Raw genomic sequence first — 27572 nt, 5'->3', positions numbered from 1 at the left:
AGACTTAGGATTGTGTTAACGCTAGTGATTCAAGGTTGCCGGGCCAACCGTGCTCGCCAACCCTGCTCGGTGACCGCAGAGGCAGGGCTGCATCTGGCCATAGGGGACACAAGGAGAAAACCAAGGGGCTGAAGACCAGGGGAGGGTGTATTGAGGCATCATCAGTTATCTACCCTGTGAAGAGCACTGAGAAAATACACTCCGTTTTTTTTCTAGACCTGTATATCATTTGCACCCTCATACTCAATTCTCTTGGAGACAGTTGGACCAATTTGCTACACTCAGTTCAATAATGTGCTGATGGACATTCATTCTCCGCTGCTGATTTTAGCTCTACCAGTCTGCTGCTCATAGGTTAAGTATGAGTGTATCATGGAAAGTTGCAGAGGGCACTTGAGTGGAAATATATGACTTTGGTGGTGAAGGAGTATGTATGTTTAATTTCTGCAGCTTGAAGCTAGCCAAAAAGCAGGAGTACCCGATCAGGGTAAAAAGGCAAAGTTACAGAAAGCCTGTGATTGGCAGGGCAGCTGGTTTCTAAGGGTCAAAGTGGACTGCTGTTGCATCCTGATATAGTGGTCTTTACAGAGGTGTGTCCTCCACTCCTGGATTGGAGCAGGGTTGGTGCAGAACTCATGGATACATGGATGTAATGGCAGATTCGGTGCACACAGACGGAGACAGCCTCTTACACTTTCTCCCCTTTTTTGCACTTCTTTGCCACCAGTCTGATGGTGACAAGAGACACCACGGACAGTGAGCATGTCAGCCACATAGGTAGGGTAGAGATGCAAGTCGAGGTGACTCTGTAGAGGATGCAGCTGGTTTTGAAGATGGAGTGGGCAAGTGAAGGGAGCCAGTGGAGTTCCACCAGTATCTGAATGATGTGGTCACAGGACCACATGATGTCATGTCACTTAGGAGAGAAAGTTCAGGGGATTCCCCTTTTGAAGCAGACTTTGGTTAATTTTGATAATTCTGGGTGTAAAATGATCACTGATTTAATTAAGCCCCTGTCTTTTCTGTCCTGATGATTCTGTCGATGTAGAATTTTCATTACCCTCTTGTCAGCTAGGCCCAGCCTAATTTGATTTATACACTGTCTCCGGTTTCCTTTTATATTGTACTTTCATGGAAGTATTTTAAAGTGTTTTAAATGTACATGTAATGGTTTTAATTAATATGCTTGATAAAAAAAACTTAAGACTTGAAACAGGTTGGTGCCCTCAAAAGCCTTTGTGAATGGGTGTACAACAGGTTGTGTGTTCTATCAGTCTCTGGGGCACATATGTCAGAGATGATGCCACACTGTATCAGGTTTATTACTGCACTGCCATCAGCAAAGCCTCCCAGCAGCCTCAACCAAGTTCAGATAAGGCTAAAGCCAACTTTCACAACTCATACCAGTTCCTGCTGCCCTGTGCTACTTTTTAGGTCGAGCCTGGGCAGCGCATGCGCTGGTCTGCGAGCCATGCTGTATTGAAGTATGTACTTGAGCCCCGCCCACTCTCCACTCATGTTTGTCATTGGCTTGTGTCATTGTCCTTAGTAAATGCTGGCTTCTGATTAGTTATTAGGCTTGTTAGTCCCTCTTTAGTACCGCCTTGTCTTCATTTGTAACCTCCCATTAGGACTGAGCCTTTTACTTCGATTGTTACACCTTGCGTCTTCTTTAGTCTGTGAGCACTATTTTCTTTAATGAGTTTCCCTTACTGCATAAAACATAACTAATAGGCAAAATGCCAAGTGCTCAAACTTGGGTACATGCGAAACCTATTGCATTGCAGATGCTTGTTGGTATTCCATGTGTCTATTTCTTCTAAGCTTTATTTAAAAAAGCAACACAAAATTTGTGTAAGCATCACTCTCCTCGTAAAGACATTACTTGCTCTATTACACTTCTTAATACACTTCCAAAAGAGACTCAACTGAAGAAGAGTTCACTCAATGACCCACAATTGAACATCACTTAATTGAACAGTACATATCAGTATTACACCCTATTCTACTATACGAAACAATACTCAACTCAACCACACAGGTCTCACTTACCTTCCACCTACCTTTCATTACTATATAATGTACAATTTTATTTTGATGTTACCTGTAGAAAAATATAAATATTAATTCAAGCTCTTTATTGTTGGGAATACTTGGGTAGTTCTCAAAAGAACAATTTATTTCTTCATTTTTTCGCTTTTTAAAAATATTCTGTATTTTTTTTCAAACAGGTCAACAGGACCAATAAAACCAAAATAAGGTGGAGAAGATAGAGGATGTAAAAGAAGGGAGGGGAAAAATAAACTGGAGATATTAGGAAGGACATTACTGAGCGATAACTAGCTGCTAATTTAATATTTTAGTCTTTCTCTTCAGCAATTACTGCTGTGTGAAACACCAGGCAGTAGGTGACCGTACTGCCATACTGGTCAATAATGCTCCATTCATGCCTCAGCATCTGGCAACACCTATCAGGAGCAGGTCTAAAGGCGACAACTGATAGAATGGGTGATGTTGGAGGTTGAGCTGAGGCTCCAGGGGTGGAAGGTGTTGCAGAGTCTGAAGCTGCGGCTTCTGATGACGTGGCTGTGACAGCCTCCTCCAACTACTGCTCCCACCTCCTTTCCGCCCATGCCAATCTTCCGGAGTGGATGGAAACCAGATATTTGCACACAACAGAGGTCCCGAATGAATATTGCTGGTGCAGGCACAGGAGATGACTATCTGGCAGAGGGTGTAGTTCAGCAATGGAGCATTCACTGTCTTCTCCCATGGTGGCAGGGAGAAAGATTCCTACACAGCGGATTCCTTTGGCTTTTTCTTGCTTCTCCTGCAGCAGTAATTGCTCCTCTTGCTGGTCCTCTTCTTCCTCGTGGTGACCAGGAAGATGATAGTCAACCATTATGCACAGAAAAGACACCAGGTACTGTAATGATAGCAGCACAGAACAGAACACCACCTCCCCCTAAAGGTACACAGTGCAAATATTGAGTAATGGGTGTAAACTTGCTCTTTCCTATAATTTGCAGTGATTGTAGCCAACCATATGGTGTTTTTCAGTCGCAAAGTAGCGCAGTACTACTGTGAAAGTATCTAGGAAGTACCACAGTACCACCGAAGTACCCAAAAGAATATTGATGATAGATCTGAAAAATACATAATATAACTAAACTATTACAACAAAGTATGTGTGTTTCTACAAACTACATACATAGTTAATTAAACATTTTAAAGTTGACGTATTACTTCCTATGGCTAAACAGATAGCTTAAACATAGCCCTAAATAAAGCAAAAATAGCCACCAACCATAGAGTTTATTTTGTGCGAGGAAGTTAAAATAAAGAGTCTGTAAACATAACCCAATATTACTAGATTACAGAATGTTGTGACTGTAGGAAATTATTTCAAGTTTATTTGTAAGTTTCTAAATAATACATTAACAAGTACTGATTCCTTCACACATATATGGATATATGTTTATATATATCACAGTGTAACTTTCAAAGGTAATTTAGTATCACTATTTTCAAATACAGTGTATTCATTTATGTTTTACACATTAAAAAAAATGAGATACAATGAAAAAACTAAAGAGGAAAGCCTAGTTATAGTTAGGAGAACATTATTTTTTTTTTCCCATCAAACAAAAAAGAAACTATGCAAACATAACAAATTTTACAGCTATAGTTATACTACACATTTATAATTAATGCTACACCTTCACATTACTATAACTAACGCACCTCCATACAAGCTGTTTTGAGCTCACTAACCACTCAACTATAACTGTAATTTGCACCTCTCTGATGCACTGCTTATATTCCGTATTACATCCCTTTTAACATCTGAAATCATACAGTGTGTTTATTACACAGTGCATGGTACAGGTACAGGGACGAATTGTGGTTATAGCCCATGTAGGAGAAAACCTACGGGGGGCACATCAGGACCACTGCACCCCCACGAGGCCGGAGGCATACAACAGGCACTGGCCCAGAGCCTGTTGCAGCTGTTGGTGAAGATCAGCCACGCCTGCTGTGTTTCGCTGTAGGCCCCAATGACCATTGCGATGGAGGACCTCCTTGGCCACGACTGGAGGACACGCTGTGATTGAGCTGGTGGGTTTTAAGGATGGGGTGCACCTGCCTTGAAGACTGTGGAAGACCTTTGGTTGTTGAACTGGGGCCTAACAGAGAACACCACCTGCTGCTCTAAACTATGAAAACAATTTAGTAATTTTTTTTTCCCCTGACATTTTTCACCCCCACATCCCTCTGTCACATGGTGGAAGATATCTGAAAGGCAGGGGACTGGAAGACTGCAATGGGGAACCTTCTGGGGTTGCCCTGGAGAACTTGGAAAATCACATCATCCGGGGACTTTTCATGGGTGTCTGGCGGGCCCCCAATCAGGAACCCATCTCTCATACGGGACAAAAACCATCCACCTTGCTTCCTTCCAGTGGAGTCTGATACAGCCCATCAAAATGGGGACCAAAACTCAACAGTTCCCTACAATTGCTATACATGAACCTCCAAGCAAGACAGCCTATTGGAGGAGCTATGTTGTACTAGTTCAACATAGAGAGGGGCACTTGTCAGGGCTGTCCTCTCTCTGTGCTGCTTTTCACCATGGCAATTAAACCCCTGGCAGAATGGGTCCACGTGGATGCTTTGGTTAGCTGCTTCCAGTGATCCCCAACAGTTAGTCACAGAATCTCCCACTACGTAGACAGCATCTTATTATATCTAGATTACCCTGCGGTGATGTGGCCCGCACCCTTCAGATCCTCCAGGTCTTTGGCGCCTGCTCCGGCCTACATATGAATGAGGCCAAATCATCCATATACCCTATTATCAATGCCCGTCAAGCATGTCATGGGCACCTGAATATGGCTGCTCCCATTGGGGTTTAAATACCTGGTGTCTTCATCATGGAAGATAGGGCCCGGGGTACCAGACTAATCTGCAGCCTCAACTGTAAGGCTTGACGAAGGATGTGAACAATTACTGGGCCTATAAGCTATATTCAAGATGGTTTCCCTTCAAAGGCTCGTCATCAGCTTCAGAATCACCCCTTCCCGGTAGGGAAAGTCTTTTTCACCAAGGTCAATGCCCTGAGAAGTGACCTCTCATGGGGGAAGTGCACTTGAAAAGTGCTGCAGACCTGCTTTTGAGGGTGGTATAGCTACCCAGACATAGTCTTACACTTCAGAGCGGTGCACCTCCTGCTACTCAATGACTGGTGGTTTGAGGGGTTTGATGACCCGTTGTATGTGGTGGAGTGGTGAATCATGGATTGCAGCAACCTCCCCCACTAGCTGTATGAGGGGGGCATCTCAGGCTCTCTACCGGCTACCGCAAAATGTGGGCTGGCTGCTTAGTGCATTGTGCAGCACACATGAAAACAGCAAAAGGCCAATGATTGTTTATGTTCAGGAACGTCCCCCTTCCCGCACATAAACAATCATTTTTTTTAAATGCAGTTTTGCAACTTCTATGTGTGCTGCATTAAGCAGCCCTGTCTTTCTGAAGTGCAGCCCTGTGTTTCTGAAGTGGTGGAGTGAAGTGTTCAGCCAGGAAGGCTAACTCATCACTCCCTAGAGAATATGACCCTAAGTTCTGAGTGAAGACCCTGCTTACCAATATTAAGGAGCACAAACTGTCCATTCAATATCAGACGCTGCTGTGCAACCAATTGGCCTGCTGGTCAGGGTGAGAGAGTAATGGGGGCGGGACCTGGGACCACTGGAAGATGAAGACCTATTTTATGAGAGCAAGACTGCTTAAAATGGGATTGACTGGTGTGGGATGTTGCCTACGCTGTGACAACTCCATCAGGGATCTGATGCATGCCTTCTGACATTTTCCGGTCCTATTTTCCTTTTGGTGGGTTCTGGGAACCTTGGAGACCATGTCGAACTTGAGGATACTCAAAGTCCCAAAATTGATCCGCTTACACATAACAGGAGATATTGAGAGGTGACAGGTACAAAAAATTGTTGCTTTGTTTGGGCTTACTGATCACTAAACGAGACATAGCACGGCCATGGAAAGACACTACGGTCCCTTCTGTCAATAGATGAGCCACTGGTATGTTTAGGTCTGGAACATCCAGTTTACTTAGCAACGGGGTGCCCAAAGAAACACAGTAGGATTTGGAATGAGTGGACGTGCGGTTAAAATCAATAGGAACGGTTTAAAAAAACAATAATATTAATAATAATAATAAGGATGGGCTGTTTATATACTCTGTTTTGAAAACACTGGGGGATATGCACAAGGAAATGGAGGAGAGAAGTGTTAGCCTTCCTGGTTTAACGCCTCTCTCCTCCACTTATGAAGCGCAAGGCTGCACCATAGTTACAAGAATGTGGTGAAGCCTTGCGTTTCCCCCTGCGATGGCGCTAAGTTTAGCAACTTAACGCCAATGCAGGCACCATTGCACCATAGTGCAAGGGTGTCTGCATGCAGGGGAGGATTGTTTATGTGTAGGAAGGTGTCCCTTCCTGCACATAAACAATCCTAAGTTGCTATTTTGTCACTTTCATGTGTGCTGCCTCATACAGCACACATGAAAGTGACCAAATAGCATTTTTTCAAAAGATTGTTAATGTACAGGAAGGAACACCTTCCTGCACATAAACACAACGGGCCCGATTCACAGAACTAACTTAAGGCAAAATCCTAAACATCCTACTTTTGGTATTCACAGAAGGCATTTATTAGTAGTAAAGTCAGGATTTTGTCTTAAGTCTGTCTTAAGTCTGTCTTAAGTCTGTCCTAAGTTTGTCTTAAGTCTGTCTTAAGTCTGTCTTAAGTCTGTCTTAAGTTTGTCTTAAGTTTGCATTAAATCTGTCTTAAGTCTGTCTTAAGTCAAACTTAAAAAAAATCCTAACTTTAGTATCACTAAATGCCTTCTGTGAATACCAAAATTAGTAGGACAGACTTAAGACAGACTTAAGACAGACTTAAAACAAACTTAGGATAGACTTAAGCCAGACTTAAGACAGACTTAAGACAAACTTAAGACAAACTTAAGACAGACTTAAGACAGACTTAAGACTGACTTAAGACAAACTTAAGACAAACTTAGGACAGACTTAAGACATACTTAAGACAGGCTTAAGACGAAATCCTAACTTTACTACTACTAAATGCCTTCTGTGAATACCAAAAGTAGTAAGTTTAAGAATATGTCTTAAGTTAGTTCTGTGAATCGGGCCCACCATGACGTTTTGCTTTTTCCATGTGTGCTGCACAAGGCAGCACACATGGAAAAAGCAAACATTAGGAGAAATAACGCATTTCTCCACATTTCGCCAAATTAAGATCAGGATTTACCTGGTCTTCATTTTGGCGCTATCTCCTATGTACACCACCCTTGTACATAGGGGGCAGCGTCAAATACAATGGGTGTTGCGGTGAAACGCCCACAGTATCAACCACTGCCCACCCCTTTCATGCTAAACATATCGTGAAAGGGGGCCTTATGTATGAGGCAGCGTTAAGCCACATTAAGCGGCTAAACGCTGCCTTGTACCTAAGGCGCAGTCCCTATCGCCACCACAACGTCTGTAAAAGTGATTTGGCACTACCTTCTATGTGCACCACCCTTGTACATAGGGGGCAGCGTCAAATACAATGGGTGTTGCGGTGGAACGTCCACCGTATCACCCACTGCCCACCCCTTTCATGCTAAACATATCGTGAAAGGGAGCCTTATGTGTGAGGCAGCGTTAGGCCACATTGAGCAGCTTAACGCTGCCTTGTACTTAAGGCACAGCTCCTATCGCCACCACAACGTCGGTAAAAGTGACGTTGTGGTGGCGACAGGGCCTTGTACATATGCCCCACTATTTAAAAAAAAGACATAACATATGCTCTGTTTTATGGATTTAGAAGAACAACATTTTTCAAAGAAGACACATTCAAATTCTATCATAAAACATGCATAAGTCTTCATCATGAGTGTGTACTCTGCTCACGTTCTAAGATGGTCACTTTAAACGCCGCAAAAGCAGGAGAACTCCTGAGGCAAGCTGGGTTTGCATGCTGAGTTCAAGCGTGCTCACCTGCCTCAATCACTGAGCCATTTTACAGTGCTGGCAGGCTGTCCACTTCGTATGGATGGCTGCCTAACAAGAGACCCTTGGCTCCTGGCTGATGGATGGCGAGAGGTGGGCGCTGCAGGGCCAGAGTCTGCTCAGCGGTCAACATGTGGCTGAATTGATTGCTGTAATTGATCACAGGCTACTTGGCAGGTGGTGCGCCATTTTGGTGGCTGGCAGGTTCTTGGACCTGTCTGCTTGAAGACCCCCTACGGACGCATGATAGATACACGATGAACAGCCATTTCTGTCACTGCCAGCGACTCACATACCTACGAAGCAGGCTGTTTTCCAGCTCTGTTCAGAACAAAAGGGAACATCTGCATATCATAATTTATACATGCAGGTTTCTTTAGCTACACATGTTACTTTATGTAATGTTATGTTATGCCATGTTATGTTATGCAATGCTATGCTATATTATGTTATGTTATTCAAGTGTTATGCTATATTATGTTATGCAATGCTATGCTATATTATGTTGTGTTATGCAATGCTCTGCTTTATTATGTTATGCGATGCTATATTATGTTATGTTATGTTTTGTTTGGTATGCAATGCTATCTGCTGCCTACTTTTGGTGGCACAATTCGCCCCTTTGAAATAGAGCAAAAATAAGGCTGAAACCTATTGGTTTAATTGAGACATTCAACTGTGATGGAAATAGCAAAACTTACCTGCGTCATTTTTACACGCCCAGAAGTCAGAAACTACCACCTTTTAAATGGATTAAAACAGGACTATATTTAAAAAAGGTCTTCCTTGCTTATGGCATTATGGAAACAGTAAACGTAGCATTAGAATTGACTTAAGAAAGTAAGGATTGATTTTAAACAGGAGACAGGAATCGTAAAATAGGCCATGTAATCATGAAAACATTACTGAAATAGGCAATACGGTGGCGAAAACAACTAAAAGAGAGCATGCAATCGTGAAAATGTTGCTAAAATAAGCCTCGTGATTAAGAATAAATTCTTAAAATACCTCACTTCAGCACGAACATTTTCCAAAAATAGGCCATGTGATCATGAGCCATTGGAATCGTTCCTGATGTACATTGCACTAAATAGAAAATTAATTGAGATAAGATTACCAAAAGCTGAAAAGGTCAAATAAAATAAGAGCTGTGACATTACCAAATATATATTAAACCTTTTTGGTCATAACGATGTAAATAAAAACAATAAAGGTTTGCCTTGTTCTTGCATCAAATGTATTTTGTTTTTTTGTTTTTAATAGACTGAATTTGTGCATAAAATCCTCATGTTAGCCTCCAATCGGCAGCAAATTGGGCAAGCAGTAGCTACACTGTCCTCAGCTGCGGAACTGTAGTCACTTCCCTAGGACATCGTGGGGGTGGGTCAGTGCGACAATGACTCTGCCAAACTGGGCGAAGTACACCCCTTTAGCACTTGACTCTCAAGAGTAGAAATAGCAAGCAGTCACAGGCTTCTCAGGGTGCTTGGGTGATAAAACTCACAGCATAACAATCGCATTTGTAGGCTCTGGTGCAAATTCCTCCTAAGTTCAATTGTAGCAATCAGGTATTTAACAAGTCCCCTTTCCAACACAGTCTCAGCACAGCACTGATGTCAGAGTCCTTTCCCTGACAGCCGGAGGACACCTTTACCACGTGCCTCTCCTTGCCCCTACTTCTGGGAGGAGACATGCCGGTCCAAGATATGACCATTTACCAGCAGAGTGTCACAGGGGACGCTGCAGTGCAGTTGCGGCCCGTGGAGGGAGTTCCGTGGGGCGGAAAGGCGGGTGCGGGGTGGGGCATGGTGGGGGTTAGTAAACACCGGAATATTGATGATTGGAGAAAAACAATGAAATAAATAAAACAAATTTCGTAGCATGTGCTGCATCGGAATTTTCGATGCAGTTCGCACAACAAAATTAATTTTATTTATTTAGTTGTTTACTTACCTCCAATCATCCATATTCCGGTGTTTACAAGCCCCCACCCTGCCCCTCCCCCGCCTTTCCGCCCCACGGAACTCCCTCCATGGCCCGCAACTGCTGTAGTGTGACATCCTAGCAGACAGACAGTTGCTCCTGCCGTTAGCAAAGATCCCCAGTGGACGGTAGACCTATTCCTGGGTGTCAGGTGAAGTGGTTGGGCCGCCAAGGATCAAAAGGTCACAGCAGCATGAGGGCAGCTGCAGCTGAGCCTTTGGCAGCAGCAGGTTACCTCCGGGCAGTTCCTGATACTTGTGGCATGGTGCCTGGGTCTGTTGGGGGTGGCACAACCTGCCTTCAGCACTCTTTGTAGTTGCAGCGGCACAGTAAAGCTTAGGCACAGTTGGTAGTGGCCTTGGCAGAGCCCACCTCGGGCATGATTCTTGCATGCAGCAGCGAATACCACTGTCCCTGATTCTCACTTGCAACTGCTTAGCATGGACAGAACGAACCCAAGCTAGGCAGGTCACACAGATCACTTTCCAAAAATTTCTTCTGATGAACCCCTACACCACCAAGTTTCTTCTGTTTCTGGCACTTTCAGGATAGTCACACCTCTTTGACAGCTAGGCATGCTCCTTCCCTCTCTCAGCAGGCAGGTTGTCATCTATGTGCTTCAGGTGCTTGGATCAGCTTTTTCCATCAATGTTAGACTTTGGGTGATGTCTGCTCACTTCTGGGATTGCTTACTCTGGTTCACTCATACACACAATGCATGTACCATACTAGCCACAAACATGCATGACATACTCTTGGGATGTTAGCACTAGAATCTGGGTTAGTTCACAGAAGAAGCATTTTACACTAGTTGGCCTATAAGAGTCGAATCTAGTGACTCAGATAAAAAGGTCTGTTTACTATGATTTCACAAAAAACAGTCGGCTGCCACCACCACTCTACATGCCAACCACATGTCATGCACAGTAGTTCACTGTTAGTAAATTAGTTCATGCTTGTTGCACCAATCCAGATCACAGGACAGGCCAAGGACCTCAATAATGTTGAGGGACGAGCCTACTGTGCACACACCAGATTGGTGTTAGGCTATCACCAAAATCAAAAACAAGGATTACCAGATACTCACAGTATGGAAGTCAGACCAGGGGAACACAATGGTACACCAAGCAAAGGATATCCCCATCCTAACAGCTCACAACTATGTTTTTGTAACACACTTCAGGTTTTCTTCATGTTAGTGACTTTTATTAGCAAATACTAGCATAGTAAAGGTAAAACACATCAAATGTTTATTGGTGATCTATGATGGTACTATGGGTTTGGTAAACTATTGTGCTTTTAGGGGGTTATTTGCCAAGATTTTGCACTTGGCGCTATGCAGTGCAAAGCAACGAAAAGCACTGCATCAGCGTACTTAGCATGCCTGAGTGGATCGCTAATTGCACAGTACCATGCAAGTGTCCTCAACCTTTAGTAAATAACCACCTTGATGTGTTAGTTGGTAACTTACAAAATTATAAATACAATTTCATGGAATAATGAGTCTATATAGAATTTGCTTTCCATAGATTTTATCTCAGTAATATAAAAAACAGCTAGACATAACAGTACAGCAGATCTGTATGGGATGGTACCACTATTTCACTGACAAAGTGTACTCGCAGATATGTGAAACCAGATAGAGGGCCTGATTCCGATGTCGTTGGGAAGGCCTCTGAATCGGATTTGGCTTTACCGGATCTAATTCGTAGCCCTTGTTTACGACTGATTCTTACACAGGTCCAAATGACCAAGTACGATGTGAAGTTAACATACGCGCCGACTGAATCGTTTCCGGGACCTGAACCTGTCCGTACTACTCGTATGTAGATGAAACATGAGCCGGTTCCGACCATATGATGCACCATCTGGACAGCCCCTACGCCTCGGTCTCAGCGAGATGAAACAGCTGTCGGAAGCACACTTCGGGGGGCCTTACCAGGCCTCCCTTCACCCGGGGTCCTCCGAATCTGTCACGGGGGGTGCCCATGGGTCCCCCGATCCAAGCTTGCACAGTGTGGCGGTCACCATGGGGTGTCCATCACAGGGTGTATGCTTTTCCCCACCCACCCTTTTTTTGGTATGGGAGAATGTATACCCGTGTGTACGCAGGCTCCCATAGAGTTCAATGGAAGTCCAAGTGAATCGAGTCTGTATGCTTACGGATGCAATGTACTCGCTCGCCCGGACTCCCGGAGCACGTTTTGTCTGGAAAGCTCTCCAGATCCAAGCTGTATGGAGGGCTTTCCGGACCCGATCGGAATCGGGGACAGAATAGTAAGATACAAAGAGGCTTGTTTCAAATACAGTAATATCCGGCCCTGTCCAGAGTTAACAATACCAGGACATCAGTAGTTCCAGAGATGGATTATCGGGTAAAATGAGGTGCACCTTGAAGGTTGAGGAATTTCTGGGGGAATAGGGATCCTATTCACCCCGTAATTTCTCATTTCTTCAGGAGTTTCACCCTGATGTTTGAGTATACTTGTGCAAAATTTTAATTATGCTGAAATAGAGAAATTTAAGCAATTTTGTGTGGTTCCCTGATAGACTATCAATGTTAAAAAGTTTGTGGTTCAAAATATTGAAACAAATATATAGACTACAAAAATATCGACTCCCATACCTACACAGGTAAGTACCAACATATTGAATCTATAATATTGATGTAAAAATATTGATTCAAATTTATACATATAATAAATATATTAAATATTAATATTACTTTTAACAAAATACATTTAATTTAATATACATTTGTACAAAATATTACAAATAAACTTAATTTAAAAAAATGAACACACGGGCATAATAATTTACACATATATATATATATTGACTTTCAAAATAATTAATAAACTGTCATCTTTAATTTATTTTAAAACTTTAAAATTACATAAAAATAAAATATGCATATATAAATAATTTAAAATATAAACATATTCTAGAATAAATTAAAACATTAAACTATGAAATATATTTAAACTTAAATTGCCCAGTACAATCAGTGCAACAGTAGGAAAAGTGTTGGATAGCAAAATATTTACATTTACTATTCCCACTCCACTTAGTACAACAGTAGGATAAGTGTTGGATAGCGAGAGGTAAAAATTACTATTACAACTCCAGTGAGTGCAACAGTAGGAAAAGTGTTGGATAGCGGAGGGGTAAAACTTTATATTCCCACTCCAGTGAGATCAACAGTAGGGAAAGTATTTGATAGTGGGGATCAAAAATTAGTATTCCCACTCCACTGAATGCAACAGTAGGATAAGTGTTAGATAGTGGAGGGGTAAAAACATGTATTCACACTCCAGTGAGAGTACAATAGGGAAAGTGTTGGATAGCAGAGAGGTACAAATGACTATTCCCACTCCAGAGAGTGCAACAGTAGGGAAAGTATTGGTTAACGGAGAAAAAAATACTATTCAGACTCAAACACTTAAAAGAAAATATAGGAAGAATGTTAAAAAAAATAAAACAAATTATTAAACATTGTAAAAAAATATTAAACATATAAAAACAACACTTATTGTAATATCAATTACATATAACAAAAAACCTACAAAGACTATATATAATAACATAATAAAGACATTTAACAAAAAATAATTCTTCTAAACTTTTAAAATATTTACAAGCAAAAAAGGTATTAGAACATAAATGTATTTTTTTTCCTACCCTATAACACCACATCAATAACAGAACACTTCAGCATTTTTAATTAAATATATTTACATAATTAACATAATTAATTATCATTTAGAAATATTATTAATAAAAAACTTGAAACATTAATTGACTACACACTTTAACGCTATAATTTCCACAATACACACCTAAATTAAACTCTAAAATAATAAAAAATAATTAAAACTTATTTTAAATTGAAAAACTATTGCTATTACCAAATAATAATTAAATTATTAAAATGTATTTAATAGCCACCCTTTACCCCTTTAAAAGTAAAAACATTACACAAAAATATAAACAATTACCAAAAAAAATATCAAATAACTAACATTAATTAACAACTATACATTAAGTAAATAAACACAAATTATGTCCCACCTTTTACAAATATAAAAGCTACAACACACACCTAGGGCCCCATTACGATAGCAGGCGGACTTTGTCCGCCCGCCACAATAACGGAAAATGGGACCGACCACCAGGGGTGCGGCAGTCCCACAAGGCCAATTAGGATGCGCCCGCCACACTGGCACTTTTAACATTCCGGATGGAGCTGCACCCAGCAGCTCTGTCCGCAATGTTAAAAGTGCATGGTTTGCATTGCCATGCACAACGTGACAGGCACCGCGCGGTGCCTGTCACCTTGTGTATGGCAATGTAAGGGGGTACATAGGTACCCCTACCCTTTCTATGGCAGCATCGCCGCCATGAAAAGGCCTTTAGTTTTGCACATCATAATATGGATGGCGATGCCTGATCAGCACCGCCACCATATTATGCCCTAGATCCGCACTGCAGGCAATTGTAATGATTTCCTGCTGGCAGAAAAGCGGCAGACGCTCTTTACACCCGTCCCAGAACCCCATGCCATACAAATATGGTGGGGGTAAATCAGGTACAAATGGCGCACAGATCACTACCGCCAGCCCAGCGGTGACGATCCACCAGCCATCATAACAGGCCCCCTAGAATTAATTAGACAATTACCAAAATGAATTACAAATTAATTAATTAAAATTCATTAACAGCCAATTTATTAATTCATAAATTGAATATAAATTACTCCCCACCCTTTACACCTGCAAACACAATACACACCTATAATTAATGATTACCAAAATTATTAACCAACTAATTATTTAAAATTAATTAACAACCAATGAATAATTAATTAATAATACATTACTTTACACATTTAACACTATAACATCTCAGTTAAACAAATATTCATAAATAAAAATTAATAACTATATTTAAAATAATTAAATTACGTCCCAAACTTTATCCCTTTAAACCCACAACCTGCTACGGAATTCAAGTGCAAAATTCAAATAAAAGAATAATAATACATTTAATATAATTAAACTACTTCCCACCCTGATCCCCTATAAACCCACAACTCGCTACAAAACTAAAACTGCAAAATTATATTAAAAACAATTAATAAGTACTAAAAATAGAAACAATTTTTATACAAAAAACATACATCACTTACATATAAAATATATACTAAAATACATAACAATAATAAAATGCTATATTTTTAACGACTATATTTTTGCAAACGATATTAAACACTTCAATATTTTTAAAATTGATAATACTTACCTTAAGTCGATATTCTTGACCAAGATATTCTTGCTGTCGATATTTCTGACCAATTATATTAATGATTTGATATTTGTGCAACTTAATATTTTGTACTCAATATTCTGTCTCTGCACCATTATGCGATAATCTTTACAGGATTGCACCTGCCAATATATCTTAGAGAAATTTGGAGGGAAATGCTTAACATAAGAGCACAGGAACAGAGCACACGGGGATGCTGGCTGCTGCTGTTTGCATTCTGTTGCGTTTATTTCATTTTCCTCAGGTCTATTTTGGACACAATGGTGCATTTTGCCCCCAAAAAATAGAGCTACATGTAGGATTGCTCTCCTCATATAATTCCACATGATCTCACATACTTTTGCTGTAATTTCATGTAATTACACTACAGCAATTTACGAGAGTTAGGCTCACAACTCCCATTAAGGTGATTTCTGAAGTCGAAGTGTCCTGGTGAAACATAAAGGATATAACAAGGAACTGCAGATCACATAATTTTGATATGAATGGTAACTTCAGTTATGAGCCCCAACGAATTTATAGGGACACTCATAATGAGAGCCAGGGAGATAAAGGGACAGTACAATGAGACCAACAATGCCAACAACCACTTCTACAATGACAAAAATAAAAGAGATTCAACAACACCAAACCTGCTTCTCCTCTCATATACCCTCTTCTCTTCTAAATCTCACTATGCTCATTCTTCAAGCACCTGCATCTCAAAGGCCTCACCTACATCCTCAACTGTCCTAAAGCCAATACTAATGAAGATGATATCTTACCGTCATCCTTCATCAAAGCCATGGCCATATTAGCTCTCACACCCCAACTCACTATCATCAATGACCCTCTCCCTCGAGACATCTTCCCTGAAGCTGTCACGGCTTGGCGATGCACTGTTGACTGAACCATGTCTATGAAGCTGCAACCGGGAAAGAGTGCAGCATAGCACAGGATGTGGCCCAGTCTTTTCTAACCATGTCCTGTGCATAGAGTGTTCATAGCATTCCACTCCCACATTAGAAGGCTGAAGACCTAGCGCTTTTGACCTTCAGGAGCAGACTGATATTGCTCCTCCTCACATGGTTAAAAAATGTATTAGTGCAGTTCTATTAGAAGGTCACTGTCTCATTGTGATCTATCAGAATTATTTAGTGACAACCTATAGTTGTGTTTTCTACTGGATTCGTCATCTATATACACTGTTTGCCCAAATTTCAAGGCTAAAGTGGAAAGAGGGGAGTTATTGGTAAGCTGAATATAAGGGTGATATATATATAGTTATATTTTATACCTGGTTTCAGAGTAGAAACACTTACCATTTCGTTTTCTTTATTTTGATGTCTACAAACACATTGCCAGACTAGCCGAAGACAGAATTTATTTTTTTACCCACTTTCCTTTTCCCGTGATTACTGATGTTGTTTCAATCTTCAATCAGCACTCTAACTGAGTCAATGGTTGGGAGGCATGGAAAACTTCTAGAATCACATCTCACTTCTATGAGATTGCACTGCCTTAAAGATAATCTAATGAACAGGTTAGTGCCATACCATTACAGAAACTCTCAAGAAGATTCAAATCCACTTTTTTCAGAAGAAACCCACAATAGATTCTGACAACCTTGCCAACTACATGCCCATTACTAATATACCCTTCATCAACAAAATCATAAAAAAGTAATCTATACATAACTTAAGATCACATCAACATTAACCTATTACTGCAAGATTATCAATTCAGCTTTAATCCCACCCTCAGAACTTTTTGGACCTCTCAACTGTCTTTGGCATTGTTGCCAACCCCTCCCCCACTCTACCCTATCCACAGTGAGAAATATTGAACAGGGTGCATTTGAAACATCCTTCACTGGCTTTCCTCCTATCAATCTAACCAAGTCAAGTTTGCTCACATGGACACCTCCAGGTCCCTGAAGATCCCAATCAATTGCAAAGGTTCCCAAGGTGGCAACTTGTTCCCTGTCAAGGTTAACCTCTACCTGGAGCCCTTTCAAGCTCAACTAGATAACAAATTTCATCAAAACACCAACACTAACAGAACTGTTTTGGGGAACTCTTCTGCCCCATGTATACAATATTTCAGAACTGCTTGCATCTTATCCACAGCTGGATGTCCACCAGCTAACTGATACTTAACCAATAGAGAATTCCCAATGTTTGCCAAGAACATCAAGCAACAATTACACCAAACATGGCTAAATAATATGAACCTGGAGAGATGTGAACTCTAACTTTCTCCCAATTCACCCCAGCAACAAATTCAGAACTGCAGTTCAAGCCCTCTTATTCTTGTATCTGGATGGTGGCTCCACAGTCTAGCTGATGCCAGACTGGCCCCCCTGAAGGACATCCATCTTTCAGGCCACCTAATCAAGGCCCTGAGGAAATATGAACACATAACCCCAACATGATGGATCTCTCTGGCAGCTCTTGCCAGCCTGCACCATCTTCAAAACTAGCTGTATTATTCACAAAGTCATCGCAATTGACAACCTTGCCTATTTAGCTAATAAGTTCACCATCTTCGATGGCTCTTTGCACACCCACAACCAACACACCAGCAGAATTAGACGACGAAATGCAAGAAAAGAAGAAAACAAGGCAACACGCCTGTCAATCTATGCATCCAGAATCTCAAATGACACCCCAGTGTTCATCAAGACTTCCCCAACCCTCCTCCCGAATAGGAAACAGCTGAAGATAAGCTTCTTTAAAGAACACTACACTATAATATACCAACAGTCCACTTTAGCTCTTGGAAACCAGATACTCCTCCTATAACATATTTACTGTGGCATTGTCTTGAACCCTGTACAGTGCTCCACTACCTTTTGGAGAAGTTCGAACTATATCAGTTCTACATACTTGCATGTATACAAGCATGGGCACAGTGGCCAGTAAATAGAATAGTGAGATTACTCAACAGGATGGATCTTTTGCAATGTCTAGATGGACTAGGCACATGTCAGGCCTGTTCTCTGAAAGACCATCTGGGTTAGAATAGAGGTAGTCACTGCTTTTCAGAGGAACCAATCTGTTAGTAAGTCCCCGCTTCCTACACAGTTCAGCTTCTGTTCTATGTTTAGAAAAATATATTTTCTCACATTTACTCATTTTCAGCATATGAAAATGTGGCTTCAGCATTAAAACTGACACCTTTCCAGAACTGTTATTGAGCCTGCACATTGAGTAAATAAAACTCTAATTGGGAGAAACGTTGGACAGTTTTATGGGTTCTAAAATCTTGGTCGCTAACATGCATCAAATGCCTGTCTGTCACAAAACGTGAAATTGCCTACGTCGTATTTTTCAAGGTGTCTTTTTTGTGATCTCCTAAAATATTTCCCATTAGCCGAGATAGACTATCTCCTTTGGATTTAAAAACAGAACTGCTGTCTGACTTAATATGCTACCTGTCATTCTCTCAACACACAGCCGGATATCACTCTAATGCATTTTAACAAAACATGAGTTTGACTGTAAAATCGTTTTTCTGGTTTTTGTAGACAGGGATACAACCACTGTGGCAGTGCTTATCAGCCTTTCTTTCACAAAGTGGCTGCTGTGTGTCCTTTCCTTCTGACATTTCCGGAGCCAAATCACAAACTGCTTATAATCCCTGACCCAACGTATTAACAAATCAGTATTAAGACGGAGGGGCAAATGTACAAGCCCCTAGCTTCACTTTTTTTGATGCTCCGGTGACGTTATGCCCTGCACCATATTTACAAAGTGCCATTAAGCCACTTTTTGCGGCTTAACGCTGCTTGGTAAATATGCTACCCTTTAATCTAGGTATGTGCGTGAAAATGGAGTCGATTGGGTGGTGTTGTGGGCGTTCCACCGCAACACCCATTGCTTATTAACGCTTCCCCAGGTTTACAAGGAGGTGTAAAGCTGAGGCAGTGCTAAAAACTAAAGCCATGCAAGAGCAGGCATGAGGATGGCACAATGAGGAGAAATATCTTTATTTCTCCTCGTTTTTGCTTTTTTTATGTGTTACATTCTGCAGCACACACAGAAAGAAAGAGCAACATACCATTATTGATTGTTTATGTGCAGGAAGGTGTACCTTCCTGCACATAAACAATCATTAAATAATGATGATTTGCAACTTCTATGTGTGCTGCAGAATGCAGCACACCTAGAAGTAAAGTATCGCCATTATGCATTGTTTTTGTGCAGAAAGAAATACCTTCCTGCGCATAAACATTCATTCCCTGCAACACAAGCACCCATGGCCCTCTGGTGCAAAGGTGCCTACGCTGGCGCTAGGCAGCTATTTTTAGCATTCGCGCTAGGGAAAGCACAGGGGTGCACCTTATTGCTATAAATGCGGCTAATCTCGGCATTTTGGAAATGTTGGAGTGCATCGCTGCTAAATTTGGCACAACTCAGGGCACCAACATTTCTTTGTATATATGCCCCGAAATTCTTTGATTGAATCCAATGCTGGAAAAGAGTGGGATCCAGCTGGATTCTGGAACTTGCAGCTATTCTGGATCCAGGTCCTGGATCTGGGCCAGACCCAGCCTGTTTGTTTCCCAGGTCCAGATTAACAAAATTTTTCAATAATTGTTTCACCACTTTTGTGGGGCAGCCATGACTCAAAATGCTAGCAGATATTTCAAAGCCGCACAAGAGGCAATTTTCGCTGTCTTGCATGGCTTTTTAACGAAATATAATGCAACACAGCAGCTTGCACTGCATTGCATTATATTTTGCTGTGGTAGGTTTTCCTTGGGTAGAGCATGAGCGTTTGCATGCATCCACCCATAGATTTCATGCTATCCCAGATGTACAAAAGTTTGTAAACTTGGGATTGTATGAAATGGCATGGTTTCGAAAGCACTGAGGGTCATATTATTGCCGGTTTAGTGGCAGAAAACTGCTGCTAAAGCGGCTATAATGGGCTGCATAATATGCCCTGGAGAATTTCCGTAGAAGGCCATGTTCACACCAGAACATGGACTCCTATTGGAATTCTACCTCCTAAAACTCACTACGGGGCGCGTTTGCACAGTGGTGAAGGGAGAGGGGGCCTGAGGTGGCAATTTTAAGTTGGGAGATTAAGTCCCCTTGAATCCTGACAGTCCCTGGGGTCCAACTAGCCAACCAGGTACCTCCAGGAAGCGCCACAGAGCTGCATTGCAGAGAGGTGTAAAAAGGGGCATGGCCTGGCCCACCTCTCTGCAACGCAGCGCAGTGGCGTTTACTTGAGGTACCTGGTGGGGTTGTTGGCCCCCAGGGACCCTCAGGATTGAAGAGGAATTACTTCCCAACTTAAAACGCACCACAGGGTGTGTTTGCATACGTCACCTCAGGCCCCGTCCCCTCCCTTCACCACTGTGCAAACGCGCCCCAAAAAAGCCCCGGGGAGTGGTGGTCCTCGGGGCTCGGGGGTCCGTTACAGACCCCCGCATTTCAATTTCAGTGCCCTGGGGAGGTGGCAGTCCCTGGGGCGTGTGGGGGGGTTGAGCCCCCCACACATGTATTTATTTATTTTTTAAGAAGAAGCTCCGGGGGTGGCGGTCCCCGGGGCTGCGGGCGGGCAGTGTGCCCACCCGCCATTATAACTATTCTGAGCAGGCCTAGGGGGTCAGGGTGTTTCTACCGTGCCCCCTTTTCTTGTTTTGCGCCTTTCTTTTTCTCTTTTCTTGTGCCTCGGTCATACCGAGGGACAAGATGGCTACCAACACTTCCTGGTTTGAAGTGTTGACAGCCAATTAAAATACAGCTCGTGATCAGCAGGTTGCACGGATCCACCGCACCTCTATATATATTGAAGCTTTTATTTTTTGATTTTCTCAGAAACATCTGAACGGATTTACACCATTTAACAAAAAGAGTTCTTTCTGAACCAAGGTCTACCTTTTTGCGAAATTTGGTGTAATTTCGTTCAGCAGTTCGGGCTGTAGCCGTGTCCAAAGTTTCCTATGGGAAAACACGTTTTGGGACCCCTCTCTTTTCTCAGCTAACACTTTCCGAATCACCCCGAAGCTTTCAAGTTAGGAGCTGACTGAAGCGGGCCAGAAGTTTTGAAAAATGTGTGAAGATCCGCCAACCGGCGCCAAAGTTATTAGGAAAAGAAAAAACGCTTTTCCTATGGGTAAAGGGTCCTAACTATAACTACGTACTGGCGACCGCCAGTAGGTAATATATATATATATATATATATATATATATATATATATATATATATATATATATATATATATATATATATATTAGCAGCCCGTCCCGACGTTGTCCGGGTATGAATTGCTGCCGGCCAGTAGTATATTGTTTTGTAGGATTTCGTTTTGATAGCATTTCTTATCTATGACAGGCCTGTGAAACGCTCAGATTCACAGTGCACTGCTGATGCACTTAAGAGTGCGCGTTCTTCTAAGGTATAATTATATGTCTTGCACTGTGTGATTGTGATGAACACCACTGTTTCTTGAAATGTTAATAAAAAGATAATTTTTAAAAAAAGAGTGCGCGTTCATTAGTGTGTGAACTCGAGTTTCCCCACTTTATTTTTCCTTGCAATATTATATAGCTCGAACTCGACAACATGGCATGAGCAGAATTTACATTACAGAAGAACACATTCATTTGTGGTAGGCACGGGTAGACAAAGCGATTTGCCTGGAATCACAGGATGTTGAGCTGATGCCGAGATTCGAACGTAGCTCCCCAGCTCTAAAGTTCGCAATTCTAGAACTTGTGGAGGGAGGTGTGTCTAAAAGTGTATGTCGGTGCTGGCCATCAATGAGGGAGACCTGTGCATTTTTCAAATCATTGGTGAAAAAATATGAGTATGTTGCTGGAGATGTGGGCCGCCGTGTCACCAATGTACTTACCGGGGGAGGGTAAACACCCATTATTCCGCAACTTTCTTTCCGCATACCATCACTCCGCATACTTTCATTACGAAAGTACCATGATTCCGCAATGCCATTATAACGCATGGCATTACATTTTATATGTTTTTACCACGCATACATTTACAACAAAATTTGTTGTAAATGCATGAATGGTAAAAGCATGTTTTTTAAATGTTTGGATAAGGTAAGTATGGGTATAGGGGTATATGTTTTGGGGTACTGAGGTATATATTTTGGGGTGTTTGGGCATTTTAAGGGTTCAGATATAGTTTTGGGTTATGGGGTACAGGGGTCGTTTTAGGGTTCAGGGCTAGGTTTGGGTTTTGGGGTATAGGGGTATTTTTAGGGTTCAGGGGTAGATTTGGGTTTTGGGGTACAGGGGTATTTTAAGGGTTCAGGGCTAGGTTTAGGTATTGGGGTGCAGGGGTATTTTTAAGGTTCAGGGCTAGGTTTGGGTTTCGGGGTACATGGGGTATTTTAGGGTTCAGAGGTAGGTTTGGGTTTTGGTGTACAGGGTTAGTTTTATGGTTCAGGGCTAGGTTTGGGTTTTAGGGTACAGGGGTATTTTTAGGGTTATGGGGTAGGTTTGGCTTTTGGGGTACAGGGGTATTTTAAGGGTTCAGTTCTAGGTTTGGGTTTTGGGGTACAGGGGTATTTTAGGGTTCAGGGGTAGGTTTGGGTTTTGAGGTACAGGGGTATTTTTAGGGTTCAGGGCTAGGTTTGGGTTTTGGGGTACAGGGGTATTTTTAGGGTTTATAGATAGGTTTGGGTTTGGGGGACAGGGTATATTTATAGGGTTAAGATGGGTTAGTGTTTAAGGGTGTTGGGGTATTTTAAGGAGTGAGGGTGGGTTATGATTCTGGGGTGCAGGGGTATTTAAAGGGAGCAGGGCGGACACCCGGAGCTGGAATGTACAGAACCTGAGAAGAAAAACCAATGAAATATTGAGCACAACGCTCGCTTTTTTCCGTAATCCTGCGCCCCGCACACGCCCACGTCCACAGCACACGATATGAGACATGGCATGAAGGGCGGAACGTACCACACCCCCCCAGCATTTGTCACACCCCCAGCACACGCCCACAGCACAACGCAGACACGCCCACAAGGGACTACTTTGCTAGCACGGTTCTTTTACCTTTCAAATGTATATGGTGGGGGTCTGCATAGCCTATGTCCTTCTGCTGCTACTGCCCTTTCCAACGCTGTATTGGGTGTTGTGATTGGTGCTGTGGTTCCTGAGATTACACGCCTCAAAGGTTTGGGCTCTCTCTTTATTATATTGACTAGCAGCCCGTCCCGACGTTGTCCGGGTATGAATTGCTGCCGGCCAGTAGCATATTGTTTTGTAGGATTTCGTTTTGATAGCATTTCTTATCTGTGACAGGCCTGTGAAACGCTCCGATCCACAGTGCACTGCTGATGCACTTAAAAGTGCACGTTCTCTTAAGGTATAATTATATGTCTTGCACTGTGTGATTGTGATGAACACCACTGTTTCTTAAAATGTTAAAAGAAAGATAATTTAAAAAAAAAAGAAATAGTGCGCGTTCAGTAGTGTGTGAACTTGAGTTTCCCTACGTTATTTTTCCTTGCAATATTATATAGCGCGAACTCGACAACATGGCATGAGCACAATTTACATTACAGAAGAACACATTCATTTGTGGTAGGCACGGGGAGACAAAGCGATTTGCCTGGAATCACAGGATGTTGAGCTGATGCTGAGATACGAACGTAGCTCCCCAGCTCTAAAGTTTGCAATTCTAAAACTTGTGGCGGGAGGTGTGTCTAAAAGTGTATGTCGGTGCTGGCCATAAATGAGAGAGACCTGTGCATTTTTCAAATCGGTGGTGAAAAAATATGAGTATGTTGCTGGAGATGTGGGCCGCCGTGCCACCAATGTACTTACCGGGGGAGGGTAAACACCCATGTTATGTTATGTTAACAGTTTTTTGTAAAGCGCACGGACACCCAGGGGCTTCATGGCGCTGACCAACAGAACAGAACATCCTGAAGAAAGAAATGGAGGACCTAAGCTGATGAAAAGAGCCAGGTCCTGATGAAAAGAGCCAGGTCCTGATGAAAAGAGCCAGGTCACCCATTATTCCGCAACTTTCTTTCCGCATACCATCACTCCGCATACTTTCATTACGAAAGTACCATGATTCCGCAATGCCATTATAACGCATGGCATTACATTTTATATGTTTTTACCACGCATACATTTACAACGAAATTTGTTGTAAATGCATGAATGGTAAAAGCATGTTTTTTTTTAATGTTTGGATAAGGTAAGTATGGGTATAGGGGTATATGTTTTGGGGTACTGAGGTACATGTTTTGGCATGTTTGGGTATTTTAAGGGTTCAGATATAGTTTTGGGTTATGGGGTACAGGGGTAGTTTTAGGGTTTAGGGATAGGTATGGCTTTTGGGGTACAGGGGTATTTTTAGGGTTCAGGGCTAGGTTTGGGTTTTGGGGTATAGGGGTATTTTTAGGGTTATGGGGTAGGTTTGGGTTTTGGGGTACAGGGGTATTTTAAGGGTTCAGGGCTAGGTTTGGGTTTTGGGGTACAGGGGTATTTTTAGGGTTAGGGGCTAGGTTTGGGTTTTGGGGTACAGGGGTATTTTAGGGTTCAGAGGTAGGTTTGGGGTTTGGGGTACAGGGTTATTTTTATGGTTCATGGCTAGGTTTGGGTTTTGGGTACAGGGGTATTTTTAGGGTTCAGGGGTAGGTTTGGGTTTTGGGATACAGGGGTATTTTTAGGGTTAGGGGTAGGTTTGGGTTTTGAGGTAGAGGGGTATTTATAGGGTTCAGGGATAGGTTTGGGTTTTGGGGTACAGGGGTATTTTTAGGGTTTAGGGATAGGTTTGGGTTTTGGGGTACAGGGTATATTTATAGGGCTAAGATGGGTTAGTGTTTAAGGGTGTTGGGGTATTTTAAGGAGTAAGGATGGGTTATGATTATGGGGTGCAGGGGTATTTAAAGGGAGCAGGGTGGACACCGGAAGCTGGAATGTACAGAACCTGGGAAGAAAAAACAATTAAATATTGGGCACAACGCTCGCTTTTTTTTCCGTAATCCCGCGCCCCGCACACGACCACGCCCCCAGCACACGCCGACAGCACACGATATGAGACATGGCATGAAGGGCAGAACGTACCACACGCCCCCAGCGTTTGTCCCGCCCCGAGCACACTACCACAGCACAACACAGACACGCCCACAATGGACTACTTTGCTGGCACGGTTCTTTTACCTTTTAAATGTATATGGTGGTTGCGTCTGCATAGCCTATGTCCTTCTGCTGCTACTGCCCTTTCCAACGCTGTATTGGGTGTTGTGATTGGTGCTGTGGTTCCTGAGATTACCCTCCTCAAAGGTTTGGGCTCTCTCTTTATTATATTAGTATAGATATATATATATACTAGCAGCCCGTCCCGACCTTGTCTGGGAGCATTCAGGCTTCCCCTACCCCTGCCTCCCCCGACATTGCCCAGCAGCCCGTGCCCCCGCCCGCCCCGTCTCCCGCCTGCCCCGACCCCCGCCTGCCCCGACATTGCCTTTCCTCAGCCGATCTGTTTTCCCGCCTGGCCTGACCCCCGCCTGTCCTGAGTTAATGGAGGTCGGACAAAAAGTTCCACCCGTCACCTTGTTAGTCCCCGTCCCCTGCCTGCCCAGACCCCCGCCTGCCCCGACATTGCCTTTCCTCAGCCGATCTGTTTTCCCGCCTGGCCCGCCCCCCGCCTGTCCTGAGTCAATGGAGGTCGGACAGTAGTACGTGCAAAATGTTCCACCCGTCACCTCGTTAGTCCCCGTCCCCCGCCTGCCCCGACCGCAGCCTGCCCTGACATTGCCTTTCCTCAGCCGTTCTGTTCTGTTGTAACTCCCCGTCCCCCACCTGGCCCGACACCCGCCTGCCCCGACATTGTCCCCGGAGCCTTAGCTTAGCCGCCGCTCCTCAGTTCACCGCTCCTCGCCGCTGTGCTCCTCACTGCCTGTCCGCTGCCGCTCCTCCCCCGTGCCATGTCCGCCTCTCCGCTGCTCGCACCGCCGCTGGCCTGTCTGCTGCTCCTCACGTCACCGCTCCTCCCCCGCGCCATGTCTGCCACTCCTCGGACGCCGCTCCTCCCCGTGCTCCTGACGTGAGCAGGCACGTCGCGGCCGGCGCTTCTTTGGACGGACTACTTTTTTTTAAATATAAATTTTGTAAATAACGTTTATTTTTTATATTTATATAGCCTATAACCATCTACACACCCTGACGATTTCAACGGTGTATCAGGTGTGTAGATTGGCGCCGTGGTTCCCGAGTTTACCCGCTTCAAAGCCTGAAAGTTCTTAATTTATTATAGTAGTATAGATATATATATATATATATATATATTTGCATCCAAAGTTATCCTTCAAACCCTGTTTTGCGCTCCACTACTGGTGCTCAGCATAGGGGCCGGATCATGGCCCAAAACAACAATTTTACTCCAATGATGCGGCACACAGGCTTGGGTGATTTTCAGCTCAGTTTATTCAACAACAACTCTAACCAACGCGTTTCAGCCTGACCTTGGCTTTGTTCACGGTAAGTGAGTAATCATTACTTTTTACTTTTATATCCTGTCTGCCATTATGGGGCATTATGGGATATGTAGTGCAGTTACAAATATTTACAATTTAGTCCAGGCATTGGGTTCTTTTTATATGCATGATTTTTTGTCTGTTTTGCATTTATATAGTTTGTGGGTTTAGTACCCGTTTTCTTTATTGGTTGACAGTCTCAATATTGATGTAATTGTTACAATGTCTCTTGGAAGTAACATTGCATTTCGGTCGCCGCCACTGCATGTTTTCTCTTGTTGACAGTTTTAAGTTCATCTTGGTTCTTGGTATTTCGCTGGTGCTGTGATATTATTATTTGTATCTTGATATCTTGTGGTTTTTGGAGGTATAGTACCTTATCACTCTACCAAGTCTATTGTCAATAAATGTTGTTGCTGTTCTTCAATTACTCGAGATGTTGACAGTTTTAAGTTCATCTTGTTTCTTGGTATTTCGCTGGTGCTGTGATATTATTATTTGTATCCTGATTTCTTGTGGTTTTTTTGGAGGTATAGTACCTTATCACTCTACCAAGTCTATTGTCATTAAATGTTGTTGCTGTTCTTCAATTACTCGAGATGTACATAAAGTTCTTCGTCATTGTTCATGCCTCTCGGCACCTTGGTTTTTAATCTGATGATGAGGCGTGACTCCGCCTGCCTCAGCTTTTTTCGTCTGTCGCCTACTCTTTCGTTAGGTTTTAT

Source organism: Lissotriton helveticus, chromosome 1_1 (genome assembly GCF_964261635.1).
Source record: "Lissotriton helveticus chromosome 1_1, aLisHel1.1, whole genome shotgun sequence".
Lineage (NCBI taxonomy): Eukaryota > Metazoa > Chordata > Amphibia > Caudata > Salamandridae > Lissotriton > Lissotriton helveticus.
The sequence above is the reverse complement of the archived record's forward strand: the minus strand, read 5'-3'. Positions refer to the sequence as shown.